Below are 25,706 nucleotides of genomic sequence, written 5' to 3' on the forward strand. Positions count from 1 at the left end.
TCAACTAGAGTTGATTTTTGTATATGGTATGAGATAGGAGTCAAGATTTATTTTTTTACATCTGAATATTCAGTTCCAGCATCATTGGAACTGAAATATTGATTCCAGCATCATTTATTGAAAAGACCACTCTTTCCCCGCTGCACTGTAGGGTAACCTTTATCATAAAGTCAAATAACTGTATATGTGTGCATCTGTTTCTGGACTTTATAATCTCTTCAATTAGTTTGTTTTTCTGTCCTTGCATCACAAACCATAATGTCTTGATTACTACAGCCTTACAGTAAATCTGAATATCTAGTAGTATATGTCCTATAGGGCTTTTAAAGTTATTTTTAGTTCATGAGTATTTATCAGAAATTATCAGATCCAGTTATATTTCTAAGGGCAATAAACATGGTTAATCCTAAATTGAAAATTTGTAGTCATTGTCTTTAATCTTAATAATAATCTTTAGAGCTTCTGTGTACTATAGCTAAAATTTTATATGGGTAATCACAGCAAAATATTATCTTTAGTATATGAATAAAAATTTAGGTTATTTCAGATAACTAAATTTGATAGCTATACTTCAGAAGCCTGATTTTAAATATGATAATATTGGTTTAAATTTCTTTTTTTTTTTGGTTTTCTGTATAGTTTAATTTTCCCACAAGATTGAAAATTTTGACTCTTACATGATTATTAGTATCTAATGCTATATTGCCTTAATAAAGGCCTCATTCTTTCTGTTAAGTTATATATGGGTCTCTTTTTTCCTACTTTATTCCTATGGGTTTAAGATAGAACAAATTTGAGTCTTTAATCTCTGTTTTAAGAAGTTACTTTAAGTAAAATTCCTCCACATATTTTAGCAATGTCTGTACTGGCATACAGAAGTGAGAGGAATTAAAATTCTTCTTGGCTAGAAAATAGAGTTGTGACTGTGTATCTGTAAAAAACATCAGATAAAGCCCCAACATGAAAAATAATAGAAACTGAAAATAATGAAATGAAACTTCATCTACAAAAGTAATTACCTGTATGCCTAAATTCTAAATCCATCTCTTTTTTTCTCCCTTCTAAATATCTACAGTGGAAATTAAATACTGACTAGCAGAAAGAACTCTTTATCCTAAATAATTTCTCATTTGTTCCTTTTTTTTTTTCACACACACACACTGTATTTTATTTTTACAAGAGATAAATAGACTGACACCAAGCATTGTACATGGATGACCACAACAAAAGCAACAATGATTGCAATTACCAAACCTGAAACACACTCATACTATGTCATAATATTGACATTCAGTCCAGTAATCCTCCACTGTAACAGCTCCTTTACTTTGCAGTGAAAATTGATTTGTATATTCTTTGCCTCTGAGTCCCTGTGGGATTTTTTTTTTTTAATTCAGACAGAAAGTCACAAAAATTATACTCATCCTCGTCAGTTCACTCAGTCCCATGTAATTAATTTTTTTTTTCATCTTGATCTTTTGTTAGCACTTTTTTGAGTTCATCAGTTTTTCATTAGAGTTCTGAAAATGCTTATTCATTCAGTTCAGCAGTACAGTCAGTTACCAGAAACCTGTACTTGTCAGAGTCTTTTCCATGAATTTCTTGAAGATGAAACCCTTTTATAGGAACATATTTGCAAAATCATCAGAGTACACCCAGAACTATCTGTAAATGACAAAAGACTTAAAAATGACCACGGTTAAAGATCAGCTGAAAGTTCATAATAATGCAGTTGACAAGAAAATTAGTTATTTCTGAGGTATACATTTTAAAGTAATAACTAGGATTATTACTTATAACATTATACCAGAACATATAAGATTTTTAGAAATTTCATGTAATGTCTGAAACATTTATATTAACATATTTCCATACATATTTCCATACAAATACAAATATAAGATTTTTAGAAATTTCATGTAATGTCTGAAACATTTATATTAACATATTTCCATATAAATAACCCAATGAAAGTTTAGTATTAGTTGTTTTGTTTGTTTTTTTATACTACAGGTTCTTATTAGGCATCAATTTTATACACATCAGTGTATACATGTCAATCCCAATCGCCCAATTCAGCACACCACCATCCCCACCTCACCGCAGTTTTCCCCCCTTGGTGTCCATATGTCCATTCTCTACATCTGTGTCTCAACTTCTGCCCTGCAAACCGGCTCATCTGTACCATTTTTCTAGGTTCCACATACATGCATTAATATACGATATTTGTTTTTCTCTTTCTGACTTACTTCACTCTGTATGACAGTCTCTAGATCCATCCACTTCTCAACAAATGACTCAATTTCGTTCCTTTTTATGGCTGAGTAATATTCCATTGTATATATGTACCACAACTTCTTTATCCATTCGTCTGTTCATGGGCATTTAGGTTGCTTCCATGACCTGGCTATTGTAAATAGTGCTGCAATGAACATTCGGGTGCATGTGTCTTTTTGAATTACGGTTTTCTCTGGGTATATGCCCAGTAGTGGGATTGCTGGGTCATATGGTAATTCTATTTTTAGTTTTTTAAGGAACCTCCATATTGTTCTCCATAGTGGCTGTATCAATTTACATTCCCACCAACAGTGCAAGAGGGTTCCCTTTTCTCCACACCCTCTCCAGCATTTGTTGTTTGTAGATTTTCTGATGATGCCCATTCTAACAGGAGTGAGGTGATACCTCATTGTAGTTTTGATTTGCATTTCTCTAATAATTAGTGATGTTGAGCATCTTTTCATGTGCTTCGTGGCCGTCTGTATGTCTTCTTTGGAGAAATGTCTATTTAGGTCTTCTGCCCATTTTTGGATTGGGGTGTTTGTTTCTTTAATATTGAGCTGAATGAGCTGTTTATATATTTTGGAGATTAATCCTTTGTCCGTTGATTCATTTGCAAATATTTTCTCCCATTCTGAGGGTTGTCTTTTCGTCTTGTTTATGGTTTCCTTTGCTGTGCAAAAGCTTTGAAGTTTCATTAGGTCCCATTTGTTTATTTTTGTTTTTATTTCCATTACTCTAGGAGGTGGATCAAAAAAGATCTTGCTGTGATTTATGTCAAAGAGTGTTCTTCCTATGTTTTCCTCTAAGAGTTTTATAGTGTCCAGTCTTATATTTAGGTCTCTAATCCATTTTGAGTTTATTTTTGTGTATAGTGTTAGGGAGTATTCTAATATCATTCTTTTACATGTAGCTGTCCAGTTTTCCCAGCACCACTTATTGAAGAGACTGTCTTTTCTCCATTGTATATCTTTGCCTCCTTTGTCATAGATTAGTTGACCATAGGTGCGTGGGTTAATCTCTGGGCTTTCTATCTTGTTCCATTGATCTATGTTTCTGTTTTTGTGCCAGTACCATATTGTCTTGATTACTGTAGCTTTGTAGTATAGTCTGAATTCAGGGAGTCTGATTCCTCCAGCTCCATTTTTTTCCCTCAAGACTGCTTTGGCTATTCGGGGTCTTTTGTGTCTCCATACAAATTTTAAGATGATTTGTTCTAGCTCTGTAAAAAATGCCATTGGTAATTTGATAGGGATTGCATTGAATCTGTATATTGCTTTGGGTAGTATACTCATTTTCACAATGTTGATTCTTCCAATCCAAGAACATGGTATATCTCTCCATCTGTTGGTATCATCTTTAATTTCTTTCATCAGTGTCTTATAGTTTTCTGCATACAGGTCTTTTGTCTCCCTCGGTAGGTCTATTCCTAGGCATTTTATTCTTTTTGTTGCAATGGTAAATGGGAGTGTTTCCATAATTTCTCTTTCAGATTTTTCATCATTAGTGTATAGGAATGCAAGAGATTTCTGTGTATTAATTTTGTATCCTGCAACTTTACCATATTCATTAATTAGCTCTAGCAGTTTTCTGGTGGCAGTTTTAGGATTCTCTATGTATAGTATCACATCATCCGCAAACAGTGACAGTTTTACTTCTTCTTTTCCAATTTGTATTCCTTTAATTTCTTTTTCTTCTCTGATTGCCGTGGCTAGGACTTCCAGAACTATGTTGAATAATAGTGGTGAGAGTGGACATCCTTGTCTCGTTCCTGATCTTAGAGGAAATGCTTTCAGTTTTTCACCATTGAGAGTGATGTTTGCTGTGGGTTTGTCATATATGGCCTTTATTATGTTGAGGTAGGTTCCCTCTATGCCCACTTTCTGGAGAGTTTTTTATCATAAATGGGTGTTGAATTTTGTCAAAAGCTTTTTCTGCATCTATTGAGATGATCATATGGTTTTTATTCTTCAATTTGTTAATATGGTGTATCACATTGATTGATTTGCGTATATTGAAGAATCCTTGCATCCCTGGGATAAATCCCACTTGATCGTGGTGTATGATCCTTTTAATGTGTTGTTGGATTCTGTTTGCTAGTATTTTGTTGAGGATTTTTGCATCTATATTCATCAGTGATATTGGTCTGTAATTTTCTTTTTTTGTAGTGTCTTTGTCTGGTTTTGGTATCAGGGTGATGGTGGCCTCATAGAATGAGTTTGGGAGTGTTCCTTCCTCTGCAATTTTTTGGAAGAGTTTGAGAAGAATAGGTGTTAGCTCTTCTCTAAATGTTTGATAGAATTCACCTGTGAAGCCATCTGGTCCTGGACTTTTGTTTGTTGGAAGATTTTTAATCACAGTTTCAATTTCATTACTTGTGATTGGTCTGTTGATATTTTCTGTTTCTTCCTGGTTCAGTCTTGGAAGGTTATACCTTTCTAAGAATTTGTCCATTTCTTCCAGGTTGTCCATTTTATTGGCATAAAGTTGCTTGTAGTAGTCTCTTAGGATGCTTTGTATTTCTGCGGTGTCTGTTGTAACTTCTCCTTTTTCATTTCTGATTTTATTGATTTGAGTCCTCTCCCTCTTTTTCTTGATGAGTCTGGCTAATGGCTTATCAATTTTGTTTATCTTCTCAAAGAACCAGCTTTTAGTTTTATTGATCTTTGCTATTGTTTTTTTTGTTTCTACTGCATTTATTTCTGCTCTGATCTTTATGATTTCTTTCCTTCTGCTAACTTTGGGTTTTGTTTGTTCTTCTTTCTCTAGTTTCTTTAGGTGTAAGGTTAGATTGTTTACTTGAGATTTTTCTTGTTTCTTGAGATAGGCTTGTATAGCTATAAACTTCCCTCTTAGAACTGCTTTTGCTGCATCCCATAGGTTTTGGGTCGTCGTGTTTTCATTGTCATTTGTCTCTAGGTATTTTTTGATTTCCTCTTTGATTTCTTCAGTGATCTCTTGGTTATTTAGTAACGTATTGTTTAGCCTCCATGTGTTTGTCTTTTTTACGTTTTTTTCCCTGTAATTCCTTTCTAATCTCATAGCGTTGTGGTCAGAAAAGATGCTTGATATGATTTCAATTTTCTTAAATTTACTGAGGCTTGATTTGTGACCCAAGATGTGATCTATCCTGGAGAATGTTCCGTGTGCACTTGAGAAAACGTGTAATCTGCTGGTTTTGGATGGAATGTCCTATATATATCAATTAAATCTAACTGGTCTGTTGTGTCATTTAAAGCTTCTGTTTCCTTATTTATTTTCATTTTGGATGATCTGTCCATTGGTGTAAGTGAGGTGTTAAAGTCCCCCACTATTATTGTGTTACTGTCGATTTCCTCTTTTATAGCTGTTAGCAGTTGCCTTATGTATTGAGGTGCTCCTATGTTGGGTGCATATATATTTATAATTGTTATATCTTCTTGGATTGATCCCTTGATCATTATGTAGTGTCCTTCCTTGTCTCTTGTAACATTCTTTATTTTAAAGTCTATTTTATCTGATATGAGTATAGCTACTCCAGCTTTCTTTTGATTTCCATTTGCATGGAATATCTTTTTCCATCCCCTCACTTTCAGTCTGTATGTGTCCCTAGGTCTAAAGTGGGTCTCTTGTAGACAGCATATATATGGGTCTTGTTTTTGTATCCATTCAGCCAGTCTATGTCTTTTGGTTGGGGCATTTAATCCATTCACGTTTAAGGTAATTATCGATATGTATGTTCCTATGACCATTTTCTTAATTGTTTTGGGTTTGTTTTTGTAGGTTCTTTTCTTCTCTTGTGTTTCCCACTTAGAGAAGTTCCTTTAGCATTTGTTGTAGAGCTGGTTTGGTGGTGCTGAATTCTCGTAGCTTTTGCTTGTCTGTAAAGCTTTTGATTTCTCCATCAAATCTAAATGAGATCTTTGCCGGGTAGAGTAATCTTGGTTGTAGGTTCTTCCCTTTCATCACTTTAAGTATATCATGCCACTCCCTTCTGGCTTGTAGAGTTTCTGCTGAGAAATCAGCTGTTAATCTTATGGGAGTTCTCTTGTATGTTATTTGTCGTTTTTCCCTTGCTGCTTTCAATTATTTTTCTTTGTCTTTAATTTTTAAAAAATCTTTTAAAAAAGAGTGCTTTCCTTATCCTTGAAGATAATTTCACTATTCTTTATTATAGATATAATAATTTCATCATTTGAGAGAAATTCCTTATTTTTAAAATCTTAAAAATATTGGGAAAACTATTTTCTTTCCAAGTATTCCCTACTTTTTTTGTATTTTTATTTTTGGTATGATCACAGGTACATGAATTTGGATTAATCATAATTTTTAATTCATATCAGTCTCATCATTGGTCCATTCTAGCCTTCCTAGGTTTTCTGTAGAAAAGTAAAAACTAACTATGACTTAGAACAATGAGTTAATTTCAGTATTTTTCTATACTTGCTTTGTCATTGACTATTGACATTTTCAAAGCTCTCTTTCTAATATGGATATTGGTCAACTGGTTTCAGTGTTGGCCTTTATCAAACATATATTCTATAGACAGTAACCAAATGTATGATTATAGATGGTATTAAGAAAACTCAAGACTTCAGGGCTATATATTTACTTAGTTTCTGAGTAGCATTATCTATGTTTTTTTAACTTCCTCTCTGGTATATATGTAAGACAAACAAAATAGGAACATGCTTCTGAATACATGTGATACATTTTTTTTAAAAAAGCATATACCCTTTCATATGCTCTCATGGTACCTTGTAATCTCCCTTCAGAGTATTTACCCAGCTTGCCATTGGGTATTATCTTTGTGATGTGTGTATGTGCTTTATTTCTCTCTCTGGTGCTAGATATTAGACTCCCTGAGGGCAGGAACTGTCTCACTTATTATTTTATCTATAGTTATTCATGAATATTTGTTAATTGTAGGAAAAAATACCCTTTCTGATCCAGAGTTTACCTTTATTGTTCCATCATCATTTTTCTCCCTAGTGGTTCAATATACTTTGGACCTTTGGACAATTGCTTTTCTTCCTTTTCTCTTATCCTTTTACAAGATTTTATGCAGCACACCATTTAGATAGGGTTTAGAGAACACGTAGCATGCTGTTTTTTGTTTTGTTTGTTTTAAATTGATGAATAATCTCATGCCATGGATTTGATGTACCACAATGCAACCATTTTAGCATTCATGCCACCTACAAAGGATCTCAAAGTCACCAGAGAGCAATATTATATTGCTGAGAATTAAAACAAACATGGGTGAGATGAATGATGAACTAGTAAAGACGGAGGATGATGGATAAACATTTCTGCCTATGGATGGAAGAAGTTTTTTGAGATATGTGCTTCAAGGTCAGAGGCTTTAAGAAGACATATTTTCTGGCTAGTGTGCTTGTGCAGAAAAGCAGAGGATATCTGCATATTTAACAAGCTCCCCAGAATTTGAGCTCTTTGAGATCAGAGGCCTATATCGTGAGTCTTCTCCCTATTTCACAGAGTGGATATTGCTGAAGAAAAAAAGGTTAAATATATTCTTTGTCTGCATTGTGTTACCTAAGTGATTGTAAAATAAGGTGTTTTTTGTTTTTGTTTTAATTGGAAAATAATAAAGAACAGTACTGAAAGAGAAAAAAAAAAGCTCTAGGAAGCTATTCTTTATTTCAGATGTGTTTTTAAACTTCTGTCCTTTGGTTTTTTATATTCGTCTTTGCCCTAAACTATCTTTATAGTTTGTATTCTAAGGCAGGTAAATGTGATTCAACCACCATTTATTCAATACCTGTTGTGCTAGGCACTAAGAATAGAACAGTGGTCAGTCCTTATGGAACTTAGAGCACTGTATTAGAAGATAAACAAAGTGTTCAGTCACAGTCCTTTGGCTGCCATATCAGGAGAGGTAGAGGGGCTGTTCAGGCACATAGGCAGAGCTCCAAATCCCAGACTTGGTGGGTCAGGAAGAGGTTCTTAAAGAAAACAATTTTGAGCAACCTAAATGTCCATCAACAGAGGAATGGATAAAGAAGAATGTGATACCTATATACAACAGAATATTACTCAGCCATAAAAAGGCACAAAATTGGGTCATTTGTGCAGACATGGATGGACCTAGAGACTGTCATACAGAGTGAAGTTGAAGTAAGTCAGAAAGAGAAAAACAAGTATCGCATATTAACGCATATATGTGGAATCTAGAAAAAATGGTATAGATCATCTTATTTGCAAAACAGAAGTAGAGACACAGACATAGAGAACAAATGTATGGACACCAAGGGGGGATGGAGGAGGGTGGGATGAATTGGGAGATTGGGATTGACATATATACACTATTGATACTATGTATAAAATAGATAACTAATGAGAACCTGCCTTATAGCTCAGGGAACTCTACTCAGTGCTCTGCGGTGACCTAAATGGGAAGGAAATCCAAAAGGGGGGATATATATATATACACGTATAGCTGATTCACTTTGCTGTACAGTAGAAACTAACAACATTGTAAAGCAACTATACTCCAATAAAAAGTTAATTATAAAAAAAAGAAAATTTTGTATGCAAGTTCTCTATTTAAACTCATTTGTATTTGTGTGTTTTATATATTTAGAGACTTTTTATAACTGCAGAGTTAAATATTTTAATGTCCTATAAATTATTTATATCCTAAATGCCTCTATGATTTCCACATGCTTACAAACCATGCCATTGAAAGATTTTTTTAATTGACAAATAGTTAACATACAACATTGTATTAGTTTTAGGTGTACAACATAATGGTTATATATAATCATTTCACTATGTATACAACATATATGTGTATATAGTGAAATGATTACCACAATAAGTTTTTAGTTAATATCCATGACCATACACAGTGACAGATTTTTTTCTTGTGATGAGAACTTTTAAGATTTACTGTTAGCATCTTTCAAATATACAATACAGTATTTTTAAAATTTATTTTATTGAAGTAGTTGATTTACAATGTTATGTTAATTTCTGCTGTACAGCAAAGTGATTCAGTTATACATATATACATTCTTTTTCATATTCTTTTCCATTATGGTTTATTACAGGATATTGAATATAGTTCCCTGTGCTATACAGTAGGACTTTGTTGTTTATCCATTCTATTTATAATAGTTTGCATCTGCTAATCCCAAACTCCCAATCCATCCCTCCCATACTGGCCCTCCCCTTTGGCAACCACAAGTCTGTTCTCTATGTCCGTGAGTCTGTTTCTGTTTCTAGATAAGTTTATTTATGTCATATTTTAGATTCCACATGTAAGTGATATCATATGGTATTTGTCTTTCTCTTTCTGACTTACTTCACTTAGTATGATAATCTCTAGATCCATCTATGTTGCTGCAAATGGCATTATTTTATTCTTTTTTGTGTTTGAGTAGTATTCCACTGTGTATTTATACCACATCTTCTTTATGCATTCATCTGTTGATGAACATTTAGGTTGCTTCTATGTCTTGGTTATTGTGAATAGTGCTGCTGTGAACATAGGGGTGCATGTATCTTTTCATATTATAGTTCCGAATATATGCCCAGGAGTAGGATTGCTGGACCATATGGCAACTCTATTTTTAGCTCCCCCCCCCATCAATATATACATTTATTTCCCTTTCCTGAAAAAAACTTAGTACAAACTAGTAGCATATGCTCCCTTTCAACTTTGAGTTATGTGCGTTTCCTTTGTTGTTTGGCTTGGTTTGGGGAAGAGAGAGGGTTAACCAAAGCATCTCAAAGCGCAGGGCGACCACCTCCCGGGACTGCCTGGGGCCACCACCAGCCAGCCACGCTGTCCACACGCCCATGGGCAAAGGCCACACCCGAGCCACGGGACTTCACAGAGCGCTCAGTAGTCAGTCAGTGGAGGGAAGCTACTCAGGGTCAGAGTTCTAAGGACATTCCAGCCTTGCGGTGACTTCACAGTACAGCTGAATTATCAACCTGAGCATATGGACAGGTGACAACGGTGTCCCCGCCTGCATGCACTGTGGGACGGGGTGTGCCAGCTTGTGTGGGAACACTTCCGGAGGAAGGAGCCTGCTGGGTCCTCAGGGGTGGAGGCAGCACCAGCAGCCTCCCTTAGAGGTCCAGGCGGTGACTGCTGTAGTTTCGTGGGCCATGGCATCTGTGACTTATCTTCTCCCTGCCACCGGCGTAGCCACAGAAGCAGCCACAGGCGTTGCGCGGTGCATGGTGGGGCTGTGTGCTGTTAAAACTTGATTCACAACAGCCGGTGGCTAAGCAGGTCCAGGCTTTGGGTGTGTGAGCCTCTGTCCACTTGGTGCTTCAGAGGGACGCCGTGGCCTGCGCTGAGCTCTTGGCCACTGGGGCGTGGACGTAGAGCAGCTTAGACAGGAGGCGATGCCGCTGGAGCTCCGCGTGCCTCTTCCTGACTGTAATTTTCATCGGCCTCAAACCTTAAGACTGAGGATATTCGAGGTGTAAAAATACTCCAGTATAAATATAGATCTCTTCCTATAATATTTTAAACTTACGTAATTTGAACATCAGTTTTGGTGAACTGACCGCCGCCTAGTTGCTTATCCTAGAGCATTAAATAGAAATAAATAAGTACTGTGGCGCGATCAGTGTTCTCAAACGCTCGCTCTGCTGTCCTGGCGCTCGGCTCAGTCAGCATGGTGCGCCCTGACCACGGGTCCCTGCTTCCTGGCGGGCTTGCTGTGCAGTTTCCTTCGTTCACAGAGAGACATGTAGTTTCTAGTTAACCGCAGTTGGTAGAAGCGAATGGGTATTGCATAGAACACGCAGTGAAGATGCACACCTGCCTGTGTGTCCACAGCGTCCGGAGCCTGAGGGAGGCACGTGTGTCTGTGCAGAGCTTGGAGCCCGAGCGACGTGCTGTGTTTGGGCTACACACAGATGCCGTGATAGAGCCGACGGGGAGGGGGCCACCGCTTCCTCCTGCCCTGAGCGGGAGATGTGCCCCCAGAGCTACACTTCGGGAAAGAAGCCTCAGGCGGGCTGGGGACACCTGAGACCCACCCAGACACCTCGGCCTCGGCAGCTCGGGAGCCCGCAAGTGCGGGGCTGAGGCAGGGATGGCCACGGGGGCAGCTGTGTGCACTTGACTTTCCTTAACCCAAGGAGGAGGTGCTGCTGTAACCATCGGGAAGATGGTTTCCTGCAGCGGGTGGTGTCGGCCCCGCAGGCCGGCCCCGGAGTGGGGGGCAGCGTGAGGAAGCGTACCAGGACGGCACTGGCGTGGTTTCTTCTGCTCAGACCACCTCCCATGTGCTCCCGGGCAGGCCAGCCCCTGACCGGCTGGGAGGGCTGGACTCCAGGGTCCTGCTGCAGGACGGCTGGCGGGGGGGGGGCGGTGCCGGGCTGTCGGGCAGGCAGAGACCCGCAGCGTCTGGGTAGAGGATGGGTCTGGGGAGGAGTCCTGTCCCGAGTCCACGGAGAGGAACCGGCCAGCCCTGGAACACAGGCTTTCCCACCTGTGATCAACTTAGTGCTCAGAAACACTCTGCACGTTCAGAGTTCTCTGCAGACGCGATTCCCCAGGTGACTCTTGCCTCTGGAAGGAGGAGAGGAGCCCAGGGCGGGGGTCGGTGTCCTGCCTGCTTTCCCCCAGCCCTCGGGCCTCAGTTTCCTGGTGGTGGATTGCGGGCCTGGCCGGGCAGCTTCGGATCCCCAAGTTTTAGAAACTTTCTAGACGGCAGCGATTCACATCCTTGCAGTGACCCCGGACGCCTGTGCTGCATCACTTCTGGGTGATAGTGCGGTGAGGTGCCAGGGCCTCAGGACGAAGCTGCCCGCAGAGGCCACCACCATCCCAGGGGGAGCCCCGTGCGAGTGGCCGTGTCGGCTGGGAGCGCTGGCCTGAGCCCCTTCGTGTGGGTGGGCGGGGTCTCCCAAGTCCAGCCGTGACCAACGTGCCTGCCATGGCAGTGCTGGCCTTTCTCACAGCCACCTGTGCCGTGGGCCAGGCCGTGTGTCCATGGAGGGGTGCCCCTAACTGGCCTGCTGCCCTGGACACAGGACAGATAGCGGCAGGGTGGTTGGATTCCTCGGAAGCATTCCCCAGGGGCTGCCATGGGCTTCCCCCAGGACCGAAACCAGGACCACAGAGCCCAGAAGGTTACCCGCCAGGCTGTGGCCATGTCCATGCAAAGGGACACATTGCCAAGGGCCCACTGTGACAGCAGGAGGCCCCACCTCTGGTCTCTCAGAGAAACCAAACCCCGCAGATGCTGCCGACCTCTGGCCCTGCCCTGCGGTTTCTGCACTCCAGGGCGGGGAGGACAGGGAAGGCCACTCACGGAGGCTCCAGAGAGGCCAGAGGAACCACAGCGGCCGGGGGAGCAAGGAGAGAGCCGGCGGGCCACCCGCAGCCTCTAGTCCAGGGCCCCCGGGGGTCTTCCCCGCTCGGGGCCGGGAGACAGGGGCCGCTGGGAGGGAGTCACAGAGATGGAATATTCTGAGCCTTCCCGAGAATAGACATGCATCACTGTTTACTATTTCTTCGCAGAGAAGTGAAATGAATTGCCCTTAGTTTCCATTTTGAAATCTTGTGACGTCACACTTCGAGTCACTTTGGTCGACAGAGGCTTCTTCCCTTGCACAGCAACCCTCAGCTCGGCGCCCGCCACCAGCGCAGACCTGGTCCTCGGGTTGTGTGCCTGAGCGCGTGTGGGTGCGTGCGTGTGCATGCGTGGGTGCCTGCGTAGCTGGGTGTGTGCGTGTGCGTGCGTCGTGGGTGCTTAGTGCGTGTGGGTGCGTGTGTGCGTAGGTGCGGGCGTGGGTGCATGTGCGTGCGTGCATGTGTGCGTGGGTGTGCAAGCGTGCACTGTGTGCCCTGCCTCCCATACCTGCGTGGTGCTCTCGGGGCACTGCGGCGCCGTGTCCGGGACTCCGTCTGCTTTATCGGTGCTGCTGGTTGGTGCCTTGGTGCTTGCGGGTCAGCACTCCCCAGACAGCGTCTGCCCACCAGCTCCTTTAAAACACTCCCTTTGCTGCAAACCAGTGGCCGGTGTGGTCTGGCCCTGGGAGACACTTTGGAAAGGGTCATCTGCCCACTTCCTGCAGGGACGAGGCAGTTGTGTTAGCAAAGGTGAGTCGGGGCCAAAGCTGGGGTCGAGGGGAGTGCAGGCCCGCGGGGGAGGGAGGCCTGGTGCCTCCGCGGCCGCCCAGCCCTGGGTCTGAGTTCTGCCTGCAAGCACAGGAATGTAACGAAGTGTGAGGCGGCAGGGGGGACCGGGCGACAGGAGAAGGCCCCGCCGGCTACCTCCCCCCCTGCACCTTCTGGTCGTAGGTGCCCAAGTGCTTGTAGCCCGGCACGTAGCCCGACTCGTCCACCAGGTCCACGCGGCCCGCCCTGCCCTTGCCCCTTCTGGACGGGTCGAAGCGCTCCTTGTGGGAGCCCGTGAACTTGGTCTTGTCCGTGAGCCGCGACACGGTGAGCAAGGAGATGGCTTTCGTCACCCCCGAGATGATGGGGGCCTTGCCCTCAGTGAGCCTGTGCACCTCTCGGGCGGCCTCCTCACCGCTCTTGTCTTTGAATCTCTTCTTGGCCAGCTCCTCCAGAGCTTCCTTGAACTGGTCAAATGTGATGGTCCTGCAGAACTTGCCCTTGATCTTGCTGAAGACGATGTCTGTGTCCGTGACGGTCATGTTCTTGCCATTGATCACCTGGCAGTCCCTGCACAGCTTGGACCAGTTCTTGCCATGCATCTCCTTACAGGTGGCCCTGGTTTACCAGTGCACCGTAAACCTCTGGAAGGCCTCCTCCAGGGCGCTGGGCTCTGGGCCCGCGGTAGCTGCCCCTTTGCTGGCGCCCTCCGACTCTAGTGACAGCCTCTTTGCTGCCTTGTCCTTCGTGGGGTCCCCTGGGGACTTGGGGGCGTCTTGTTGGCGGGCTTGGGGGCCTTGGGCCTGCTGTCAGCCATGCTCAGAGATGCGGTGACTGCAGCAGGTGCCTCCGCAACTCACAGGTGAGCGACCCAGTCTATTTTTAGTTTTTTGAGGCACCGTCATACTGTTTTCCGTAGTGGCTGCACCAATTTACATTCCTACCAACAAGTAGGAGGGTTCCCTTTTTTCCACACCCTCTCCAGCATTTGTTATTTGTAAATTTTTTCATGATGGCCCTTCTGACTGGTGTGAGGTGGTACCTCACTGTAGTTTTGATTTGCATTTCTCTAATAATTAGTGATGTTGAGCATCTTTTCATGTGCCTATTGGTCATCTGTATGTCTTCTTTGGAGAAATGTCTATTTAGGTCTTCTGCCCATTTTTCAATTGGGTTTTTTTTTATTGTTGAGTTTTATGAACTGTTGGTATATTTTGGAAATTAAGCCCTTGTCAGTCATATCATTTGCAGATATTTTCTCCCAGTCTGTAGGTTGTCTTTTCAATTTGTTTATGGTTTCCTTTGCTGTACAAAAGCTTGTAACTTTGATTAGGTCCCATTTGTTTATTTTTGCTTTTATTTCTATTGCCTTAGGAGGCTGACCTAAGAAAACATTGATATGATCTATGTCAGAGAATGTTTTGCCTCTGTTCTCTTTTAGGAGTTTTATGGTGTCATGTCTTATGTCTAAGTCTTTAAGACATTTGAAGTTTATTTTTTGTGTGTGGTGTGAGGGTGTGTTCTAACTTCATTGATTTACATGCACCTGTCCAACTTTCCCAGCACCACTTGCTGAAGAGACTGTTTTCCATTGTTTATTCTTGCTTCTTTTGTCAAAGATTTGACCATAGATATATGGGTTTATTTCTGGGCTCTCTATTCTGTTCCATGGATCCATGTTTGTTTTTGTGCCAATACCACACTGTTTTGATTACTGTAGCTTTGTAGTGTACAATACAGTATTTTTAACTATAGTTACCATGCTGTACATTGCATCATCAGAGCTTATCTGTCTTATAACTGGAAGTTTGTACCTTTTGACCAGCCTCACCCATTTCACACACACACACCCATCCTACCTCTGACAACCACAAATCTTTTCTCTGTGTCTGTGTGTTCCATTTTTGGTGGTTGTTGTGTTTTGTTTTTCTTTTATGCCAATACCATACTGTTTTGATTGTTATAGATTCGTAGTATAGTTTGAAATGAGGAAGTGTGATGTTGCCAGCCTTCTTCTTCTTTTTCAAGATTGTTTTGGCTATTCAGGGTCTTTCATGTTACAAATTTTAGGATTGTTTGTTCTGTTTCTGTGAAAAATGCCATTGAAACGTTGATAAGAATTGTGTTGAATGTGTAGATTGCTTTTGGTAGTATGGACATTTTAATGATAATATTAATTCTTCCAATCCATGAGGACACAATATCTTTCCATTTGTTTGTGTTTTCAGTTTCTTTCATCAGTGTCTTACAGTTTTCAGGGTACCAGTCTCTCCCTCCTTGGTTAAATATATTCCTAGATATTTTATTCATTTGTATGCAATTGTTAATAGGATTTTTTTCTTAATTTCTCTTTCTGATGTTTATTCCATTCATTATTAGTGTATAGAAATGCAACAGATTTTTTTGTATTGCTTTTGTATCCTACAACTTTACCGAATTTTTTAATTAGTTCTAACAGTTTCTTGGTGGAATCTTTAGGACTTTCTTTATATAATGTCATGTCATGTTCAAACGGTGACAGTTTTACTTCTTTCCAATTTGGATGCCTGTATTTCTTTTTCTTGCCTGGTTGCTCTGGATAGGACTTGCAAAATTATATTGAATGAAAGTAGTGGGTAGGCATCCTTGTCTTGTTCCTGATCTTAGAGGGAAAGCTTTCAGGTTTTCACCATTGAGTATGATGTTAGCTGTAGGCTTCTCATATATGGCCTTCATTATGTTGAGGTATACTCCCTCCGTACTCACTTTGTTGAGAGGTTTTTGTCATAAACAGATGTTGAATTTTGTCAAATGCTTTTTTGGCATTTATTACATGATCATATGATTTTTATCCTTCATTTTATTGATGTGGTGTATCACATTTACTTGCTGATATTGAAAAATCCTTGTATCTCTGGAATAAATGCCACTTGATCATGGTATATGATCCTTTTAATGTATTGTTGAATTCAGTTTCCTACCATTTTGTTGAGGGTTTTTGCATCTATGTTCAACTGGGACATTGGTCTGTAATTTTCTTATAGTGTGCTTGTTTGGTTTTAGTATTAGGCTAATGCTAGACTCATAAAATGTGTTTGGACGTGTACCTTCCTTTTCTGTTCTTTTATTTATTTTTTTAAATCTTGACCTAAATTTTGATTTGGGGCCATAATTGAGTTAAAACATGTTTATTTTAAGAAATTAATTTTTAAATGATAAATTTAATATGACCATAAGAGATAAGCTTTTTCAGGGGCCTAAAATACAGGAAATAAATCACGATCTTAGTGTGGTTCCTTGTTGAGATCTGACAACTTCCTAAACTAATGTTGTTTTGGTACTTTGATATCTAATACAGAGAGCAAGGTTAGGAATTTTATAATCAATAAAATAATCACAGTGAAAAATAGTATACTGCTTGTAAATATACCTGTAATATGTTTGGTGTAATTAAGGTATTAGCAATTAATGAATGTAGAAAAATTCAATTGTAGGATGCCTTCTGATTTCAGAGATTGCATAATAAGATAAATTGTGTGAAGGGATAGAGTAATGAATATCTGACAGTTTTTCTGGTTATTTACCACTTTCTGAATGTCCTTGTCTTACTTCAGGAATTTCCATCTCTATGAGTTCTAAATTCCCAGGATAGGATCTAGAATATTCATTTCCTCAGTTTCCTTTGCAGCTCAGGCACATGTATTTAACATAGGTGCAGCACACTACCTGTAATGTATTCAGAAGTGAGCTTGAGAAAAGAGGCTTGGCACAGAACTCATTTTGCTGGCAAGAGTTAGCATCAGTGGTTGCGGAGTCAAGTAACTGATCCAGAAGTGTCATTGGTGTGGTAGCAGGAACAGATGTAGTAAAGTTGAGTTTCTGGCAACATCCGAAGTATAGCATGTTGTGCTCCATGAGGGTAGAAATAGTGATAGTTATTTCTAGTGCTCCATAGGAAGCAGCAGTTTTCGTCATCAGGCCAGTTCTATGGTATGTCTTTGGACATTGTTCCTGGAAGCTTAGCCTCAAGCCTGCCTGATTCTTAAGCCTTCACAATAATTCCTTGAGTTAGACCAATAAACTGTTAATGAATACCTTTTCTGCCTCATTAGCCAGAGTCAGCTTCTGTTACTTATAACTAAGAACAACAGAAGTTGTTGTCAGAAGTGAGATACTGAAAATTACACAACCTAAAATGTGAAATTAGTTGAATGGAAGACAGGGGTAGAGGGGAGTGTTGTTAACATGGACCTGACCATTACAGGCCTTAAGCTGGTGGCTCTTGTTATGTAGTAGTGAACGTAAGGTTAGTGCCACTTACTGTTTTTTGGGAGTACAGCTACAGCAATAAGGGATATAATTCGAATGTCAGGGTGTGCTCGTTATTTCTTCCTGCTTTCAGCAAAATATTGAAAAAGAGGATTAATGCAGGTTAAGCTAGTCAGTCTTCAAAGCAGAGATGGAAAGAAGTACTACTTTGTGAAGGGACACTTCTTGCTACAACCTGGAATCTGATTGAAGGTCCTATAATTTAGAGTCTTGCAGGCCTAAAAATGCCAGCTGCTCCTATCCACTAAAACTAAAGCCAATACAAGCAAGGGGTCTCTTAGATCTAATATAAGATCAGTGCCCCAAGTTTTCCCATTTGCCAGACAAAGATCAGATATATGATGCATTTACTCACTGGATCCTATAGTTTTTTATTGTGTTAAGAAGTGTCCATTAAGGGCTTCCCTGGTGGCGCAGTGGTTGAGAATCTGCCTGCTAATGCAGGGGACACGGGTTCGAGCCCTGGTCTGGGAAGATCCCACATGCCACGGAGCGGCTGGGCCCGTGAGCCACAACTACTGAGCCTGCGTGTCTGGAGCCTGCGCCCCGCAATGGGAGGGGCCGCGATAGTGAAAGGCCCGCGCACCGCGATGAAGAGCGGTCCCCGCGCCGCGATGAAGAGTGGCCCCCACTTGCCGCAACTGGAGAAAGCCCTCGCACGAACCGAAGACCCAACACAGCCAAAAATAAATAAATAAATAAATAAAGTAGCTATAAAAAAAAAAAAACCAGAAAAATTTCCTTTAAAAAAATAAAAATAAAAATAAAAAATAAAAAATAAAAGAAGTGTCCATTAAGCTAAGAGTTAAGGAGATGGGACAGCATAGAGACCATAACCAGAGAATGAAAATCTTCATGCTTAGTAACTGTGTCAAGATGTTTGCCTGTGGCTACTTGCACATGGAAATGACTGGAAAAAAATAGATTTGAAGTTATAAAATTTTTGAATAAATTGTATTGCCAAGAAACCCCAAGTTTGGCTAGCTCTCTTCCACTCTTAAGGCCATCCCTGGGTCCCTTAACTCATATCAAGAGGAATTGGATTATGAAAGCTTCAGAGCCTCAAAGAAGGACATTTTTTGTAATATCCCCACATCTGGATCCCCCAGAGGACGGACCAGAAGCCTTGAAGGACAGTGGACAATAGAGGGTCTTTGGGTCTCCCAGAAAACAAGATTAGGTATTGCCAGTTTGGCTGACTAGAGTTTATTGCTCTGCCAAAAGCAAGGAGCTTTTGTTCCTCTGTCCAGAAGGATTTAGAATTTAGGATTTGCTGCGGAGCAGTAACTGCCATGTGTTTTCCATTCCAGGTTTTTATTGCTGTATCCTGTTTATTCTTTACTATGCTGCAATAGGTATCTACCATGTGAGCCACAGCTGGACCTAATGGAAAGGCTAGCACATCAGCTAGAGATCCTTGATTTGAACATGGATGAAATCTTAGGGGTCAAGTAGTAAACGGATGTAGTATTCTATATATCGGAGGAAGGGTGCATATTCATGTTGTGTAGCTAAAAGGGTGGATGGGTTGTTACCTCTTCAATATCCTTTCTTTCTCACTAACTGAAAAATTGTGTTCAGAGTACAGTGTGACAGGGGAGACAAAAAAGTGATATCTCAGACCATGTGACACCTTTCTGGTCAGTGTAAGCAGCTGTCTACTGAATGTTGCTTCCAGTAAAGCTATTGTTTTCCTGTTAAAAAGCATAGGCCGAGCTAGCACTCTCCTTTTCGCCCTTTTCCCCTCTTCCTGCTTGGAATGCAGATGTGATGTGACAGCAGTAGTGAAGACAGAAACCATACATGAAGAGTAGCAGAACAGGAAAAAAAGAAGAGCCTGGGTCGTTGGTGGTACTAAGGACCTGCAGTAGCCTAGGGTTGCCTTAATCTATATTTCTTGATATGTGAGAAAATTAAATCTCTTACTTAAACCACTATTTGTTGGACTTTTGGTTAATCTGTCTTTTCGACTAGCTTGTGAACTGTTTGAAGCTGAGGAGACTTTTTTTTTAATTGAGGTATAGTTGACATATAACACTATACTAGTTTCAAGTATACAACATAATGATTCTATATTTATTTATATATATATACATTTTGATCCTTTTTTTTTTTAATTAATTAATTTATTTATTTATTTATTTTTGGCTGTGTTGGGTCTTTGTTTCTGTGCGAGGGCTTTCTCTAGTTGCAGCAAGCGGGGGCCACTCTTCATCGCAGTGCGCGGGCCTCTCACTATCGTGGCCTCCCCCGTTGCGGAGCACAGGCTCCAGACACGCAGGCTCAGCAGTTTGTGGCTCACGGGCCCAGTTGCTCCGCGGCATGTGGGATCCTCCCAGACCAGGGCCCGAACCCATGTCCCCTGCATTAGCAGGCAGACTCTCAACCACTGCGCCACCAGGGAAGCCCCATTTTGATCCTTTTAATTTGTTGTTGGATTCTGTTTGCTAGTATTTTGTTGAGGATTTTTGCGTCTATATTCATCAGTGGTATTGGTCAGTAATTTTCTTTTTTTTTGTAGTATTTTTGTCTGGTTTTGGTGTCAGGGTGATGATGGCCTCATAGAATGAGTTTGGGAGTGTTCCTTCCTCTGCAATTTTTTGGAAGAGTTTGAGAAGGATGGGTGTTAGCTCTTCTCTAAATGTTTGGTAGAATTCACCTGTGAAGCCATCTGGTCCTGGACTTTTGTTTGTTGGAAGATTTTTAATCACAGTTTCCATTTCATTACTTGTGATTGGTCTGTTCATATTTTCTATTTCTTCCTGGTTCAGTCTTGGCAGGTTATACCTTTCTAAGAATTTGTCCATTTCTTCCAGGTTGTCCATTTTATTGGCATAGAGTTGCTTGTAGTAGTCTCGTAGGATGCTTTGTATTTCTGCCGTGTCTGTTGTAACTTCTTCTTTTTCATTTCTAATTTTATTGATTTGAGTCCTATCCCTCTTTTTCTTGATGAGTGTGGCTAATGGTTTATCAATTTTGCTTATCTTCTCAGAACCAGTTTTTAGTTTTATTGATCTTTGCTATTGTTTTCTTTGTTTCTATTTCATTTATTTCTGCTCTGATCTTTATGATTTCTTTCCTTCTACTAACTGTGGGTTTTGTTTGTTTTCTTTCTCTAGTTCCTTTAGGTGTAAGGTTAGATGGTTTACTTGAGATTTTTCTTGTTTCTTGAGGTAGGCTTTATACTGCTATAAACTTCCCTCTTAGAACTGCTTTTGCTGCATCCCATAGGTTTTGAATTGTCGTGTTTTCGTTGTCATTTGTCTCTAGGTATTTTTTGATTTCCTGTGATTTTTTCAATGATCTCTTGGTTATTTAGTAACATATTGTTTAGCCTCTATGTGTTTGTGTTTTTAACGTTTTTTTCTCTGTAATTGATTTCTGATCTCATAGTGTTGTGGTCAGAAAAGATGCTCGGTATGATTTCAGTTTTCCTAAATTTACTGAGGCTTGATTTGTGACCCAAGATGTGATCTATCCTGGAGAATGTTCCATGTGCACTTGAGAAAAAAGTGTAATCTGCTGTTTTTGGATGGAATGTCCTATAAATATCAATTAAATCTATCTGGTCTATTGTGTCACTTAAAGCTTGTGTTTCCTTACTAATTTTCTGTTTGGAGGATCTGTCTATTGGTGTAAGTGAGGTGTTAAAGTCCCCCACTATTACTGTGTTACTGTTGATTTCCACTTTTATAGCTGTTAGCAGTTGCCTTATGTATTGAGGTGCTCCTGTGTTGGGTGCATGTATATTTATAATTGTTATATCTTCTTGGCTTGATCCCTTGATCACCATGTAGTGTCCTTCTTTGTCTCTTGTAACATTCTTTATTTTAAGGTCTATTTTATCTGGTATGAGTATTGCTACTCCAGCTTTCTTTTGATTTCCATTTGCATGGAATATGTTTTTCCATCCACTCACTTTCAGGGTGTATGTGTCCCTAGGTATGAAGTGGGTCTCTTGCAGACAGCATATATATGGGTCTTGTTTTTGTATCCATTCAGCAAGCCTGTGTCTTTTGGTTGGAGCATTTAATCCATTCACATTTAAGGTAATTATTGATATGTATGTTCCTATGACCATTTTCTTAATTGTTATGGGTTTGTTTTTGTAGGTCCTTTTCTTCTCTTGTGTTTCCCACTTAGAGTAGTTCCTTTAGCATTTGTTGTAGAGCTGGTTTGGTGGTGCTGAATTCTCTTTACTTTTGCTTGTCTGTAAAGCTTTTGATTTCTCCATCGAATCTGAATGAGATCCTTGCCAGGTAGAGTAATCTTGGTTGTAGTTTCTTCCCTTTCATCACTTTAAATATATCATGCCATTCCCTTCTGGCTTGTAGAGTTTCTGCTGAGAAATCAGCTGTTAACCTTATGGGAGTTCCCTTGTATGTTATTTGTCATTTTTCCCTTGTTGCTTTCAGTACTTTGTCTTTAATTTTTGTCAATTTGATTACTGTGTGTCTTGGCATGTTTCTCCTTGGGTTTATCCTGCCTGGGACTGTCTGTGCTTCCTGGACTTGGGTGGCTATTTCCTTTCCCATGTTAGGGAAGTTTTCGACTACAATCTCTTCAAATATTTTCTCGGGTCCTTTCTCTCTCTCTTCCCCTTCTGGGACCCCTATAATGCGAATGTTGTTGCGTTTAACGTTGTCCCAGAGGTCTCTTAGGCTGTCTTCATTTCTTTTCATTCTTTTTTCTTTATTCTGTTCTGCAGCAGTAAATTCCACCATTCTGTCTTCCAGGTCACTTCTCTGTTCTTCTGCCTCAGTTATCCTGCTGTTGATTTCCTCCAGTGTATTTTTCATTTCAGTTATTGTATTGTTCATCTCTGTTTGTTTGTTCTTTAATTCTTCTACATGTTTGTTCTTTAATTCTTCTACGTCTTTGTTAAACATTTCTTGCATCTTCTCAATCTTTGCCTCCATTCTTTTTCCAAGGTCCTGGATCATCTTCACTATCATTATTCTGAATTCCTTTTCTGGAAGGTTTCCTATCTCCACTTCATTTAGTTGTTTTTCTGGGACTTTATCTTGTTCCTTCATCTGGCACATAGCCCTCTGCCTTTTCATCTTGTGTATCTTTCTGTGAATGTGGTTTTTGTTCCACCGGCTGCAGGATTGTAGTTACTCTTGCTTCTGCTGTCTGTCCTCTCTATTTATATATATTTTGAAATGATCACCACAGTAAGTCTAGTTAATCTGTCCCCATACATAGTTAAAAAATTTTTTTTTCTTGTGATGAGGACTTTTAAGATTCTATTAGCAACTTTCAAGTATGCAGTACAGTATTATTAACTAAAGTCACCGTGCTGTACTTAAGAGACTATTATATATTTATCTCTGTAACTTCATTTCTTGATGTAATGTCTAGCAAAAAATAAGCACATGTATGTTTGATAAGTGAAACAATTTACTGCCATTGTTAATAAGTTAAAACCTAAACTATAATTGCTCTCTGGTGAAAACTCCAAAGATTTGGTAACAGCAAGTGAGATATAAAAAATGGTTAGATAATACTTATTTAACTGGTTTTCATTTCAGTAAACCAGATTTACCATGTGGCTCATAAGAGCATTATCTTTAGTCAGATCACTTATTTTTTTGTTAGAAGTTCAGTTTTCCTTTTGAATTCGTTTTAGTAATATCTCTAAAACATTTTTTAATGATTCAAATTTACAGAAAAGGTGCAAGAAAAGTTGAAGAATATGTGAATTTCCTTTATCCAGATTCTACAAATGCTAACATTTTACCACATTTGCTTTATCATCTCTCCCTCATTTTTTTCTTGAACTTTCTGAAGGTAAATGCAGGCATAATGTACTTTTTCCCCCAAATGAGCATATTTCAGATCATGACAGCCCACTTGGGTTTAGATCTGGAGAAATACTTCAGTGTGTATTTCTTAAAAATACTATATTGTGTATTTCCTAAATTTGCGAAGACCTTCTCTTATATGACAACAGTATAATTATCAAAATCAGTATATTAACATTGATTCAATTCTGTTATTCAAATTTTTTTGTTTGTCCTAAGAGTGCCCTTTATAGCAGAAGAAAAAAAAATGGATTGGATCTCTGGTCTAGGGTCCAGTTGAGGGTCACACAGATCGCATTTAATCATCATGTTTGTGTGTGTGTGTGTGTGTGTGTGTTTGTGTTTCCAGCATTGTGATTTAATTAAGGGAGCATATTCATTGTAGAGAATATATTGATGATTGTAAATGTGACTCCTCATTATAGCCTTAAAAGTTTTGAAACACCAAAGCACAAAGATGTCAATTATATATCCAAACTACAGGTACAAAACAAGTACATGTATTTTCCACACTCCAAAATTGAGTACACACTGTACTGTCATAGGGAAGGGGTTTACCAATGATGACCTGACAATAAAGTACTCAAGGTTGATATACCCAAATAAAATATAAAATAGGAGTTTATAAAAACAAGTTTGACAATAGCAGAGAGGACCCTTCTCATTTCTGAGCAAAAATGCATTTCATTATACATACTCTCTCCTAAAATGAATAAACCAGTCACTTGAGAATGTTCTATTTATTTCTTCTATTATACAACAACATTCTCCATGTCTTTTGAAAAAAAATATTGTGCGGGAACTGTGGGATAAGCAAGCATGTGGATGGAACAGCACAATTGCAGTGGTTCTTACAACTCACATCTAGATAAGGAGAAAGTGTTATTCATTAGTATGGCCCAGTCTTAGCCAATATTCAGTTTGGAAAGACACTGGGTTAAGATCAGAATGATCTGAAATTCCAAGTTCTAGAATTGATGATTATATATGCCATTGTATTAGTCAGGCTTCTTTTTTTCCTTTTTATTGAAGTATAGTTCATCTACAATGTTGTGTTAGTTTCTACTGTACAGCAAAGTGAATTGGCCACACATACATATATATCCGCTCTTCTTTACATTCCCCTCCCATACATGTCATTATAGAGTATTGAGAAGAGCTCCCCGAGCTACACAGCAGGTCCCTATGAGCCACCTACCATTACATGTAGTAGTATGTAAATGTTTTTAGTCTTCCTTAATCTGGAGCAGTTCCTTAGTCTTTCTTTGTCTTTCATGACCTTGTTCTTTTTGAAGAATATAGGCAAGTTATTTCATAGAATTTGGTGTGAGCATTTTTTGATCATGACAGTTCACCTGGATTCAGCTCTTCTAAAAACTTTCTGTCTTAAGAGCTTTACCTCAGTTGACTCCAGCAGGATGTCTTTCCTAGGACTCAGCATTTGTTGTTGTTGTTCTTATTGTTGAACAGTGTTTCTCAGTGGGGCCCTATTGTCATTTTGAACAGATAGTCTGCACTACACAGACTATCCCACACATCCCTGGCTCCTCCTCTCTAAATTCCAGTAGCATTCTTAAGTTGGTGTGACCACCCAGAACACCTCCAGTTGAGAACCACTGTTGTGTAAAATTTGAAATCGCATACAGGATCTTAGTTGCCCAACCAGGGATCGAACCCAGGCGCCCTGCAGTGGAAGCGTGGATTCCTAACCACTGGACCGCCAGGGAAGTCACTGAAATCTTTAAATTAGGAAAGTGGTCTTGCTTTTTATATAGTTGGTAGCATGAACTAATTTTCAGGTTGATGGTTTTAATTAATTTGTTTGTTTATTTATTTATTTATTTTTGGCTGTGTTGGGTCTTTGTTGCTGCACTCAGGCTTTCTCTAGTTGCGGAGAAGGGGGGCTGCTCTTCGTTGCAGTGCACAGGCTTCTCACTGCGGTGGCTTTTCTTGTTGCAGAGCACGGGCTCTAGGTGGGTGGGCTCAGTAGTTGTGGCTCGTGGGCTCTAGAGCGAGCGCAGGCTCAGTAGTTGCGGTGCACGGACTTAATTGCTCCACGGCATGTGAGATCTTCCTGGACCAGGGCTCAAAACTGTGTCCCCTGCATTGGCAGGCAGATTCTTAACCACTGCGCCACCAGGGAAGTCCCCAGTTGATGGTTTTAATTATCATTAATCTGTAATCTGCTACTGACAGTGTGCTTTAGCTGAATTCTAGTCAGT

General features: G+C 40.1%; 1 protein-coding gene and 1 pseudogene across 1 annotated transcript in view; one reads left to right on the forward strand and one right to left on the reverse strand.

The window, feature by feature from the left end:
• LYRM7 (LYR motif containing 7) overlaps positions 1–25,706 on the forward strand; it is a 128,419-nt gene that overhangs the window by 17,413 nt on the left and 85,300 nt on the right. The window lies entirely within an intron of this gene.
• LOC102999854 (tubulin polymerization-promoting protein-like) lies at positions 13,522–14,186 on the reverse strand (annotated as a pseudogene).

Source organism: Balaenoptera acutorostrata, chromosome 2 (genome assembly GCF_949987535.1).
Source record: "Balaenoptera acutorostrata chromosome 2, mBalAcu1.1, whole genome shotgun sequence".
Taxonomy (NCBI): domain Eukaryota; kingdom Metazoa; phylum Chordata; class Mammalia; order Artiodactyla; family Balaenopteridae; genus Balaenoptera; species Balaenoptera acutorostrata.